We start from the raw sequence: 14,172 nt of genomic DNA, 5'->3' as shown, positions 1-14,172 counted from the left end.
AATACACTAGGTCAGTGTCATAGAATCCTCTGGCAGTGTTGACTCCCCATTTGAAATTTAAGGTTATACATGTGAAAGAAATCCATTCAGCAACGTTGAGCAGACTTCAGAAAGTCAGTTACTTTGCTGCAGGCTTAGGAGACAGCTGGCTGGGTTTGGCCAGGCATACCAGATGGAGGAGGAGAGGGGCAAGGGAATTTAGGATGTTGGCAGAAGAGTGGCTGGGATCTGGGGCTACAGAATCCAAATGGGAGATGGAAGTAATTGAGGATGTGAAAGGGTCAGGAAGAAATGTTTTATTTGACCTTCTCTCTTTTTTGATATACTATGAATCTTTAAAGTACAGTCCAAATGCCACTTCTCTATAAAGTGTTTGCTGACTCTGCAGATACAAGTAATTATTCCTTCCACTTTGCTACCACAGCATTTTGTACATTCCTCTATGATAGTCTTTATCACATTATATTGGATTTGTTGCCTATCAGTATATCCCCAAGAAGACTGTAAATTTTTAAAGGAAAGAATTATATCTTATTTATTAATCTTTTTATTGGCAAAAAAATGAGGTATAAGAAAGGCTTTCAAAGAACATTTGATGAATGAATGCAGGCAGTGTAGTGCGGAAAGAAGTTTTTCCTTTCCTTAAACATTGCCAAGCATTTGGTGAGCACCTGGTGAAAACCTGATGGATTGAAAAAACCAGAATTGAATAGAAAGTTAAACTATGTGTTATTTTCTCATTAAATATTTTGTCCACTGCAGCTGGCTCTTGATTATTAAAAATTAACTCAGGCATAAGGCACATTGTATTTCTTTATTTTAATTTCCCTTGCATACATTTTAGTCACCCCACTGACCATTAGCTTTGAAGAGAGTATATTAAGATATCAAGTTGGTGTTGCTGTATTTTGTTTTTTAAAAAATAAATTAGCAACGTGGTTGCTAAGGAGGGGACAGGGAAGGGACGGAGGGAGAGTTTGGAGTTTTTGATATTGTTGTTCAATTGTTCAGTCACGTCCAACTCTTTGTGACGCCATGGACTGCAGCACGACAGGTTTCCCTGTCCTTCAGTATCTCCCTGAGTTTGCTCAAAATCATGTCCATTGGGGCTTCCCTGGTGGCTCAGCTGGTTAAGAATCAGTCTGAAATGTGGTAGACCTGGGTTCAATCCCTGGGTCAGGAAGATCTCCTGGGAATGGAAATGGCAACCCACTCCAGTATTCTGGTCAGGAGAATTCCATGGACTGTATAGTCCATGGGGTCACAAAGGATCAAAACAACTGAACGACTTTCATTTCATTTCATGTCCATTGAGTCGGTGATGACTTTCAACCATCTAATCCTTTGGTGCCTCCTTCTTCTCCTGCCCTCAACCTTTCCCAGCATCAGGGTCTTTTCCAATGAGTCGGCTCTTCGCATCAGATGGCCCGAGTATTGGAACTTCAGCTTCAGCATCAGTCCTTTCAATGAATATTCAGGGTTGACTTCCTTTAGGATTCAGTGATTTGATCTCTTTGCTGTCCAAGGGACTCAAGAGTCTTCTCCAGCACCACAGTTCACAAGCATCAATTCTTTGGTGCTCAGCCTCTTTTATGATTCAACTCTCACACCCATACATGACTACTGGAAATACCATAGCTTTGACTATATGGACCTTTGTCAGCAAAGTGATGTCTCTGCTTTTTAATATGCTGTCTAGGTTTGTCATAGGTTTTCTTCCAAGGAGCAAGCATCTTTTAATTTCATGGTTGCAGTCACCATCTGCAGTGATTTTGGAGTCCAGGAAAAAAGTCTGTCACTGTTTCCACTGTTTCCCCATCTATTGCCATGAAGTGATGTGACCAGTTGCCATGATCTTCATTTTTTGAATATTTAGTTTTAATCCAGCTTTTTCACTATCCTTTTTCACCTTCATCAAGAGGCTCTCTAGTTCCTCTTCACTTTCTGCCATAAAAGTGGTGTCATCTGCATATGTGAGGTTATTGATATTTCTCCGTGCAATCTTGATTCCAGCCTGTGCTTCATCCGGCCCTGCATTTCACATGATGTACTCTGCATATAAGTTAAATAAGCAGGGTGACAATATACAGCTCTGACATACTCCTTTCCCTATTTGGAACCAGTCTGTTATTCCATGACTGGTTCCAATTGTTGCTTCTTGACCTGCTTACAGGTTTCTCAGGAAGCAGGTATGATTTGGAGTTAGCAGATGCAAATTAGTATATATAGAATGAATAAATAACAAGGTCCTACTGTAGCATAGAGGACTATATTTGATATCCTGTGATAAACCATAATAGAAAAGATAATAAAAAAGAATGTATCGGGGGACTTCCCTGGCACTCCAATTGTTAAGACTGTGCACTTCCACTGCAGGGGCACAGCTTCAGGGATCTAGTCAGGGAACTAAGATCCTACATGCCGTGCCGAAAAAAAAGAATGCATAACTGAATCACTTTGCACTACAGCAGAACTTAACACAACATTGTAAATCAACTATATTTCAATTTAAAAAAATTTTAACAATATAAAAATTTGGCTTAAACTAATAAAATTAGTTATAACTTTATTTACTTTTTTGGACTAATCTGTGTGTTAATATTTTAATTTAAAAAATTCATCTCTGGATATATTCTTTGATTATGTTTCCTTGTAAGGAAATTTATTATTATAATTTTTATATGGAATAAGTTTCCATAGCATTATGTAAAATGAAAATGTGTTCTAAAGAAAGAGATAACAAAGAAACAGTGTACTGTGAGACAATATGGCCTCTTCTAGAGTGCCAAATGTTGCCTGGGAGGCAAACCATTTAAAACACTAAGTATCAGAATATCCATAAAGCAATTATAATTTTCTATAGACATATTTTACTGAAGTTTATAAAACTTATTAAATTCATTCTGCTTGGAAATGTTTACAAAATCTTTAAATTATTCCTGATACCCATATGCAACTACCACATATCCCCTTGATATGAACAGTAAAACAAAACAAAGAAAGAACACTAGATGATACACAACGTGTTTCATTGTTGTAGTGAAGGAACCACTATTGAGTGATTTGTGACCTATCTTAAATTTTAAAATAAGCCACATTTTAATAGAATTCTGCCCTACTTGAATTATCGTTAAGAAATTTAGCACCTTTTATTTCTTCCTTTTGGATATAATTCATGATAGTTAATTTTTCATTTAAAAGTATTTGGGCCATCATAGGAGGAAGTATGTTGAAAGAATCCAATCCAAAATTAACGCAAAACTGAAACCCAGCAAAGTGTGGGAGAAAGTAGAGGAGAAATATGAACTCAATTGATTTGGACAATGGATAACTGTTACCTTTTATAGTAACAGTGAGAAACCTGAAATTCTTTCTTCAGTTGTAACTCAGTAACTTACCCAATATTTTTTTCTATTAACTACAATGGCTACCATTCAATATTGGTTCATGATTAAAATTTACTCCCTTATAAAATCCGGCAGACATTCCATTTATAATGTTTTGGATAGATGATACAAAATCCCATTTAACAAGCTGATTGTGTTTGCTATTCTTGTTCTGCCTGGAAAATAAGTATTAAATAAGTAAATCTATGTTATTTTTAAGTTAAAACTTTGAATGTAATAATAACAGGGATAACTGACTTCCTAAAAATTTCTTCTAAAAAAAGCATTTTTCTGTTTTCTTTATTTGCATTTTCTTACAAAAGTCCATACTGATTTTCCCTCTGTTACTACTAAACAAGTAAAATTAAACAGGAATAGAATTTTTGGTATATCATCAACTATTTTTTAATCATCATACTTGGGGTGGCCTGATGCAAAGGAAATCCAGAAATCATTATTAATTTCATACATAAGGAAGCTACTGCTTGAAAATTATGTAATAAAAAATAAATATTGTTTTGGGGGAAAAAAAGCAGCTGTTAGATGAGCTATTCCAGCAGTTTAATAGTAAAATTCAAAAATCTTCCTTTAAAATCCAATTCAAATTTCCATAATATATCAATGTGATTGTTTTGGAGTTCACAAAGTAAAATCTGGAATGCATTTTGTTAACTCAACCTGTGATTCCCTGCCTGCATCAGGAGCAGGAAACCATCATGCCAAGAGAAGGGGGCTTGGACTTTAGAATAGACAAATATGAATTGAAATTTCTTTCACCCCTTAATAATGTGTGCCTTGGAGCAGTTGATTTATCCTCTTTAAACTTATTTCCCACTTGTATCATATATTTAGGCACTATAGACTATGTGTATATATGTATGTATGTATTATACCTAATAGTGTTTGCATGAAGCAGATGCATGATAAATGGTTCTTAAGCTTGCAGGGGGAGGAAATAAAAAAGAAGCCAAGAGAAGCTTCTCAGAGGGATTCAAATATGCAGTAGTCCTTGGTCAAGATAAAAAGAAATTCATAGGAAAGGGGGCTATACCCAAGTATGCTACACAGTATTACCATACTTTTCATACTAGAAGTACCATTCTCTGAGTGTTCCCTTTTCTCTTTTTTCTTTCAACCTTTGAATTGAAAATTTTGAGAGGGCCCCTGGGTTCCAAGTTTACCAATTCTGCTCCGGCTTTTTCCGCTGTACCGCACACTTGCAATTATAAAGCAGGATCCAGGAAGCCAAAATACTGATATTAGAATCACCCCTCTGGCCCACTAAACCTTGAGTCATAACATGTTTGCACTAAAATGCCATAGTGAAAGTGCCCATTTTGCATTTCCTGAGTGATCTGACCTCTAGTTCCTGAGAACTGTCCTCTTTATCATAGTAACCTCCTCAATGCCTAGCATCCTACGTTACACAAATTTAAACAGTCAATCAATTATTATTCAATCAATGAAGAAATAAATATTTGTTTTCAGAGAATGCATATTTATCTTGGAATCAGAAGACATAACCAGAAGGCAATACACCTGTAGCTAATTGCAATACGTAATATTGTATGTGCACCACTATATACCACATTCCAATTCAGATATTATGTGTCTCATGTTCATATGCTGAAATCTGGCAGATTTATTCAATTCAAAACAGTTAATCAAAGCCTTGAGTAGACACATGGATCATTAATGTGACTGAAGAAAGATGTGTTTATTTACAGAAACAATCTTAGAAACATTTCAAATTATTATTTTTGTTCACACAGTGAATAATGAGCATATGTATATTTTGGTTATTTGCTAATATTTATACATTTATGACACTTTTAAAGTCAAGTATTCAAATTTCCTTGTATTTCCATACTTACCTGATAGTAAATATAGTAAGATCTATTATGTTTCCAAAAAGTTTTTGTCTTAAATAAAAGTAATAATTGCCTGAATATCCATGAAGATCATATGAAGATAAATTCAAAACCTTTAGAATTATTTCTAGCCAATTTTTAAAAGTTGTAGAGAACCCCATCAACACTTTACACTCATGCCATATTCCAGTTGACATTTAGATGTTATTTTTGCTATGCCTTGCTTAGGTCCATAATCTGCTGTAACAAGTTCTGGTTCAGATAAAGGCAGTGAGCAGTATTATTCAAACAGCCAAACAGTAACATAAGAATGAGCAGGAATAGTTGAACATTCTGGGTGCTTTCATAAATATTGTGTTAGATTGTTTTACTCTCATAGCCATTGCATTGCATTATTTATTGTTGACTTGTTTAATGTTGCCATGAATCCTTTAATACATTCAAAGTTTGCCTCTACAACTTATAGTATGAGAAAACCTAGAGAGGACACACAAAAATTGTAAGAACTTCTGCTTAAAATCACCCACTTGAATTTATGAAAACTTTGGGAGTAGTTTTATATGTTTGATTTGATTTAATAATCCAGTTCTTCTCATTTTCTGGTGATTCTTCCTGTTAAGCAAGTTCAATAGATATTCACTGGTGATAAGAAAAATATTTAGTGAAGATTCTTTTTCCTAATTCTGTGATATAGAAAGAATAGAGTTATTTGAATGATGACCCTACTCCACATAGTTTTGAAGGGACGAGATAACTTACTGTTGTTTTTTATAGGAAGACTACAATTTTCATAATCAAAAAAACAGAGTTTAGTTGCTCTTCTGTGTTGACATGCAACAAGGAGCCTCTTTACATAGAAATAAGAAGGATAAAATTTGGATTGTATTCATATTGTAATAAGGTGTTTAATAGAAAAATGAGACTAATGAGGCAATTAAGGAAAAACTTTATATAATTATCTGGAAAGAGTTAAGTGGAAGGAAATGGGTTTTACAAATATAAATTGCTACTCTTAACCCTGATCGGGAAATCAATGTCATTATTCACAAACAAAAATAAGCTCCCACCCCTTCCCCCAAAGGAGTTTCCCCAGATCAACTCAAACTCAAATACACTGCTTCACATCAACCCATAACATTGCATACTTCTGCTGAGAGTGGCTCAGTTTGTACTCTCTGTATATATAAGGTTCACATTAATAAATGTGATTCTCAATTAGAGAGTTTTGATAATTTCCAGCAACAAGATGAAGACAATAATTTTTTTAAATTTTCAGACAATGAAAACATGCATTATCAGTCTTTCATTATTCAGATTGTTTATTCAGTAGCTAACATGTCATGTTAGTATCACATACCTATATAGCATATTTACTATATACATTATCAAAACTATCATTATTGTATCAATTATGCTTCCCAAATTCAACACACTATACCAGGCAGCTAATCTGAGTATTAGCAGTGGCAGATTTTGTTTTTGGGGGCTCCAAAATCACTGCAGGTGGTGATTGCAGCCATGAAATAAAAAGACGCTTACTCCTTAGCAGGAAAGTTATGACCAACCTAGAGAGCATATTAAAAAGCAGAGACATTACTTTGCCAACAAAGGTCCATCTAGTCAAGGCTATGGTTTTTCCAATAGCCATGCATGGATGTGAGAGTTGGACTATAAAGAAAGCTGAAAGCCGAAGAATTGATGCTTTTGAACTGTGGTGTTGGAGAAGACTCTTGAGAGTCCCTTGGACTGCAAGGAGATCCAACCAGTCCATCCTAAAGGAGATCAGTCCTGGGTGTTCATTGGAAGGACTGATGTTGAAGCTGAAACTCCAATACTTTGGCCACCTGATACGAAGAGCTGACTCATTTGAAAAGACCCTGATGCTGGGAAAGATTGAAGGAGAGAGGAGAAGGGGACTACAGAGCATGAGATGGCTGGATGGCATCACCAACTCAATGGACATGAGTTTGGGTAAACTCTGGGAGTTGGTGATGGACAGGGAAGCCTGGCATGCTGCAGTCCATGGGGTTGCAAAGAGTCAGACACAGCTGAGTGACTAAACTGAACTGAACTAAATCTGAATATCTTGTCTACCATTTTGGTTAGTAAAGCTTATACTAAAGTTGAGTTTATTATAAGGGAATTTTTATTCCCTTTGATTTTGCTCTGATGTCAGTTAGGGTTAATGAATTCTGATGTTAAATCTCTTTCTTTTGACAAGTGTAAATTAATAACTTTGGGCGAAGCTTTTTTTAGCTAAATTATAAAATTTTAAGTGTCAATCTTTTTCTACATAAAATGCTTTTATTAAGAACTTGCAAAGTTGAGAAAGGAGTAAAAAATCCAAAACTGTGGAAGTTTTTTTAAACTGACAAAATATATGTTCATTTTGACCTGTTTTTAAATAAACAAAAAAGTTTCCTAGAGAATTTACTCCAGTTAGTTTGATTTCAATAAGATGTATTAATATTTGAAAAAACTGCATTAATCTTTCTTTATTAATAAGTCAAATATTTTGGAATAAATTTAACAAGAAAGTCATAATGCTTATAAAGAAAACTGTAAATTCTTATTGAAAGGTATAAAAGTAGATCTGAATGGATGAAAACAAAAAATATTTTATATGGGAAGTTTAATATCATAAAAATATTATTTCTCTCAAATTACTACTAACGAAGTTTCATATTTAACTCATCTTCTCTTACAATTCCAAAAGCTTTTAATTGGATAAAATAATCTTAAAATTTATATGAGAAAAAGGGATTATGTATAATGGTCAAGAATGTATAACAAAAGGTATTAATGATAGAAGAACTTGCCTTGTCAAATATCAGAATATAGTAGTAACTATTCTTGAGGCAGGAGGTAGATGGGCTCCAGGTTAGATGTCTACAACTGGCCTCCTGTTTGTATTTCAGGGAGCACAAAGAAGTGGGTTTCAGACTGGATTCTTATAACTTTTAGCATTTCCCAAGGCAAGAGATAGATAGGCTCCAGTTAAGGCATTTATAATAAGTTTCCTGTTTCCCCTCTGAAATGGAAGTAACAACAGAACCAGAGTGAGTACCCACCCAGTCTTTGTCTCTTGTAAACACCCTAAGGTAATAGTCATGGGAATAGTCAAGGTAATAATCATGGCAAAGACAAAGAGGGGCCAAACCCTGTTTGAGTGAAAGATTAAGAAATCTCCATCCCCCTTTTCTTGGGACAAGAGAGACATTACACATGCACAGAAGGATTCCTTGTGGATCAAAAGTCAGGGGATAATGCCAGGCCATATGAGTCTGTTCCTTCCAGAAGCCTTCACTTCAAAATTCATCTTGGCTGAGAGGTGCGTGTACACTTAGGGTAGGGTCCCAGGGGACAGCAGATGTGGGAAAAGAAGTCAGATAATTGGCCTGAAGGAAGACAAAGACCTGGAAGAACTGACCTATATAAATGACTTAACCACTTCATTACTGCATTCCTCCTCACTAAGGGGGACGCCCACACCCTTTCTCTCCGGGTGTGCATCTCTGCCTTCCTTCGGTCTTAACTAAACAAACCATTTCTTTGTGAGCTCTCCCACTTGTTGTTATGCTATGGCTCCAATAATAAACTTTGTACCAGCATTTATAGTTTCTGTCACTGTGATAAGTGCATTTTTCACTGGTGGCAAAGATCCAGGGATAAATAGCTTCTAAACACTAACCCTTGCTGGCCTGGTAGCCAGGATTCTTGGTTTTCATACAGGTTACTCAGGTTCAATTTCTGGGCAGGGAATTAAGATCTTGCTTCATACCACCACTCACTGCTGCCTGGCCAAGATCATTCTTATCAAATAGTGTCAAAATAAAAAGCAAGTCAATGTATAAATGCAAGGTAGAATTAGATCTCAGTATCTATAACAATTTTAAATATGACAAAATGGGTATTTTAAAGCAGTGGAAGATGATATATTACTTAATAAATACTATTGGTACAATTGATAATTCATTTGAAATAAAATGGAATTAGACTCTGTATCTATTTAGTATCTAAGATTGTTGGTGATTACTTAACTTACAAGGTTTATGGCAGCATTGTTTGCACTAACCAAAAAAAACTTGGAAAAATAAAAATTAACAGAATGAAGGCAAACTAAAATAATAGTACAATGAGTTGATAAAGTCATTTAAATGACTTCTACAAGTTATTATTGAATAAAGAAAGAAAGATTCAGAAGATGGCATATAGTGTAATTTAATTATTTTATAACAATGCCAACACTCTTTATATTTGTATGTATTTGTATCTAATTATATAAGCATCAAGAAAAATATAGGCTGCATACTAGGTTATATATTTGGGTCACCTGAGACTGGAGTTAAGATGAGAAATGAGTAAAACAGTTAAAAGGAAGAAGGAAAAGACACACAAAGTAAAAAAATAAATAAATAAATTCAATTAAAACTGCACTGATGGACAGCAAACATGGAACAGATCATGAAGGCTCAAGCCCTGAGAGACAACTCAACAATGGGTTACATGGCAGCCAAGAAGCACCTGGAGATCAACCCTGACCATTCCATCATTGAGACCTTGAGGCAAAAGGCAGAGGCTGACAAGAATGACAAGTCTGTGAAGGATCTGCTCATCTTGCTGTACGAAACAGCTCTCCTGTCTTCTGGCTTCAGTCTGGAGGATCCCCAGACACATGCCAACAGGATCTACAGGATGATCAAACTGGGTCTCGGAATTGACGAGGATGACCCCACTGCTGATGACAGCAGTGCTGCTGTCACGGAGGAAATGCCACCCCTGGAAGGGGATGATGACACGTCCCGCATGGAGGAAGTAGACTAAGCGCTGCCTGGGGGTCGCTTGGCTGTGTGTTCGGCTCTCGGCCTCCGTGCCCTCTAATACGTTTTCAAGTGTTTCTTTATTTTTGTTAACATTTAAGAATCTGTATGGCATGACAACTGCATAAGGGGAAGATAAGATTTCTTTCTACTAAGTGTGATACTGTGATACTTATAGCACTAAAGCAAAGCTAGTTGTTTTTTCCTAGTTTCATGTTGGCTTATTTTAACAGGTGGAAGTAGTTACGTTTGTTGTAAGGTGTATATGTAACCTGTGTTAACTTTGTGGTCTGAAGTGTTTAGCTATCAAGCGGATTCTTCAGTAGACCAAAATTTTCTGTCACTGAAGTGTTCTGAAGTATATACCTTGATGTTTAAAAGAAATAGTTGTTAAAGCAAGTTTTCATCTTCTGGGATATACTTTTTAAAACTTCCATCCCCTGTAGTTACGACTGCATGTGCCAGGCCTCTAGAAGTTAGTGTGTTAAGCTGAACCAGCTTGATTGGAGTCATTGTCCGTACATAGGGCTTGTTTTCCAAAGAAAAATATTGTTTAGAGTAGCAAAATTATAAGCCTGCCCAGGCATGTTGTAAAGCCGCTGGAAAAGTAACTTGGAGCAAGTTTTGTGAATGGAAATGTAGCGCTCAAGTCACATTCTGCTTTAAAAAGTTGTAACAAATACAGATGAATTAAAAAAAAAAAAAACTGCACTGAAAAAGACTATATATGACATGATCATATTTATACATTTAAGAAAGTGATATTTTATTTTATGTATATATATAAAGCATTTCAAATATAAAACAAGTTGAAAAGAACTACAAATTAATTACTTCAATTGCTATCAGCAATTTGCAACTCTTTGCATTATAATCTGCCACATCTTCAACCATATTGATATTTCTCTAGGGTCATACATAATGTTCTTTGAATAAATTCAGTAAATGGGATTCTTAAACAATATTTAATGGACATAACTTGCTATGACTTTGTGGCAACATATTGCTTTAGAAAAATGAGAGTATCATTAAAAATCTAGCAGTGAGAACATGAAAATTGCAAATTTTCTTTACCGGATTTTGACTCCTAAAATGTAATAGATTCAATCTACAGTATGCCTGCTGGACATGACAAGCAATTTACCCAATTGAGTTTACAGAAAGCTAAGAGTAATAATCAGACTAAAAAGGAGGAGCCTAGAAAACAGGTTTGATAAAAGCTAGGTACATCCAAGATCAAACCAGTCAATCCTAAAGGAAATCAACCCTGAATATTCATTGGAAGGACTGATTCTGACACTGAAGCTGAAACTCTACTTTGGCCACCTGATGCAAAGAACCGACTCACTGGAAAGAACCCTGATGCTGGGAAAGATCGAAGGCAGGAGAAGGGATGACAGAGGATAAGATGGTTGGATGGCATCGCTGACTCGATGGACTTGAGTTTGAGCAAGCTCCGGGAATTTGTGATGGACAGGGAAGCCTGGCATGCTGCAGTCCATGGGGTCACAAAGAGTTGGACATGACTGAGTGACTAAACTGAATGGAACTGAACATCCAAGAAGGTAGAAAATTAAGCTGAAGAAAACGAAGTGTTAAACTGGGCAGGATCCAGCTATCAGTGAAAGTGTCCAACTCATATAGCAATGGCAGAAGAAGCTAATCAAGAATCTTAATTCTAGCCCAGAATCCATTTGCTTTATGCCTTATATCATGCAGTGTCTATGTGTGGCAGAGCTAGAAATTGTGGTGTTAGCAGTTCAAAGACAAGAGGCTGCCAGATCTTACCCACACTTGATAAAATCAGTTGCTAAAGTCTAGCTTTCTGGTACTTTTTAAAAGTTATCTGAACAATAGGACAGGTTTATCGGGTCAAATTCCTTGTAGTTGGGCCTTCTCTTTTTAGATAATATTTCATTGTGAAGTTGCAGCAGCTGTGTATGTAGTAAGACAGTCTCTGCTATGTCTGTACACACAGGACACTTATTACATGGAATGGTCTTTAGTCATTATAACACCTTATGAAATTAACCACAAAAATATCCTCAGTAAAGAAATTTTATTTTCTCCCTTCTCATCAAAGGCCTAAAGGGAACTGTCTATGGCCCAAGTTAGTACTGAAACATTTGTAATTAGGTTCACATCTATGTGAACCTAATCACCAAGAGTAGGTTGAACAGGAAAAAAAATAGTATTAGGTTTTTATGTATGACATTTAGGCAAAACTAGTGGATGAGATCCTTCAAACCTTGGCCATCTTTCAATAGAAGTGAAAACTATTTTTATAAGAAAGCAAAGATTAAAATCGTATTGAAGCATTGTATTGAAGAGTGCAGTAGAAGAGTCTGTATTTCCAGATTTCTGCCTGGAAATAATTAGTCCTGTCTAAAGACTACCAGTAACTAATAGTCATGTTGTGTTTGGATGTTCATGTTAGAGAATCCTAAACAGAACCTGGTTGACTGGTCCTGAAGAGTAGGAGGTATTGGGAAGACTTTCAGCACATGTAGTCAACTGACAATATTGTCAGCATAGAAGTTTAATCTGAAGAACCCTAACAGTCCTTTAGAGTTGCAGCCTCTACTCTTTCTGTTCTTATAAATTTCTTGGAGAGAAATTACCATCTACCTATTTCAGTGCATCTCAAGTACCTTAAAATCTACAGTTCCATCACTGAACTGAACATTTACGTCACTATCGGTACTTTAACCAGTATCCCCAAGCTCATTTAGAAACAATAGAAATAACATTTTCTGGATCCTGTGAATCATCCTAGCCCTATTTCTTACTCCCACATCCAATCAGTCAACAAGTTCTGTCAAACCTGTCTAATTTGCTTATTCATTTCCTTCTGTCTGGAACTTTCTGCCCCCAGATCCACCCATGGCTGGCTCCTCTCTTATCATCTGTATCTTAAATCACATGTCACTTGCCCTAGAACTCTTTGATGACCCTTCCATCTAAAGTCAGCTCTCCACTCCAGCACGTCCCTAAAACCCTATTTTAATTTCTTTGTAACACTGATTACTATCACAGATTCTCTTATTACTTGTTTCTCCCTTTCTAAAATTTCTCCTTGAAAGCAGGAATCTTGCCTAGCTTATTCATCACTGAGTCCTCACTGCCTTGTATCCTGTCCAGTTCATAGTATACATTTAATATGAATGTACTTCTAAAATTCATTCATTATTGAATTCACTCAACAGATACTTATTAAGCACTTGTGTGCCAGTCACTGTGTTAGGCACAGGAAATCTGATGGCAGACAGAATCCTATGTTTGTACTCATGGAACTTATATTTAATAAAAGAGATATATACTAATCAAACAGTCACATAAATAAATGTAAAGTGGCAACTATAAGTAGTGATTTTCATCTGTTTTCCCTTCCCTTTATTTCCATTACTCTTGCTTTAGTTCAAGCTATCATTGTCTCGTGCTTCAGCTATTAACATTTTTCCCTGCCTCCAGTCTTGCACCCTCCACTCTGTTCTCCCAAAACTAAAGTGCAAATTTTAAGTCATTTTCTACATTAAAATCCTTAACAACTTCAATGACCTTCAAGAGCAAATATCTAAGCTCCTTAAGATAATGACCCTTTATGACCTGCCCTTTAACTGTCTCTTTTTTCCCTCCTCACACTCTATGCTTGATTCACCCTGAATTACACCCTTATCTCTAGGCCTTTATGTATTTTATTCCTTCCGCCTTGCACGTGTTTCCCTACTCTTTGAGTAAGTAATTCACATATTCTTTATAATTCAGGGGAGATAAACTCCTCCAGAGAGCCTTTTATAAACTCAGTCAGACTGGCACAGCCATTCCTTTTCTGTGCTCTCTTAGAAAAAAAAAATTATCCTGTTGTGCTATAACTGTTTATTTACTTGCTTGTTTCCCTTGCAGGCCAACAGTTTCCATTATGGCAGACTGTCTTTACTATTTCTATCTCCGTTGCCAGAGCAGTAACAAGTGTGTACAATAAATGGAAAGAAGGTTGGTAGGATGGATGAACGTATGGATGAGTTCTCTTGACAAAATTAAAAATAAAACTCTAAGATGATATTCAACAAAACTTCAAACATATGCTGCTAAGAA

At 35.9% G+C, this 14,172-nt stretch overlaps 1 protein-coding gene and 1 pseudogene across 9 annotated transcripts in view; both read left to right on the top strand.

The window, feature by feature from the left end:
* LRRC7 (leucine rich repeat containing 7) overlaps window positions 1–14,172 on the top strand; it is a 574,473-nt gene that overhangs the window by 318,108 nt on the left and 242,193 nt on the right. The gene's annotated exons all lie outside the window — the stretch shown is intronic.
* Window positions 7,190–10,777, top strand: LOC145506331 (heat shock protein HSP 90-alpha pseudogene; annotated as a pseudogene). Its single transcript, XR_014053764.1, has one exon. The product of XR_014053764.1 is annotated as a heat shock protein HSP 90-alpha pseudogene (transcript).

Source organism: Giraffa tippelskirchi, chromosome 5, assembly GCF_054371585.1.
Source record: "Giraffa tippelskirchi isolate mGirTip1 chromosome 5, T2T-mGirTip1v1.2.pri, whole genome shotgun sequence".
Classification (NCBI taxonomy): Eukaryota; Metazoa; Chordata; class Mammalia; order Artiodactyla; family Giraffidae; genus Giraffa; species Giraffa tippelskirchi.
This window is presented reverse-complemented; position numbering and strand designations above follow the sequence as displayed.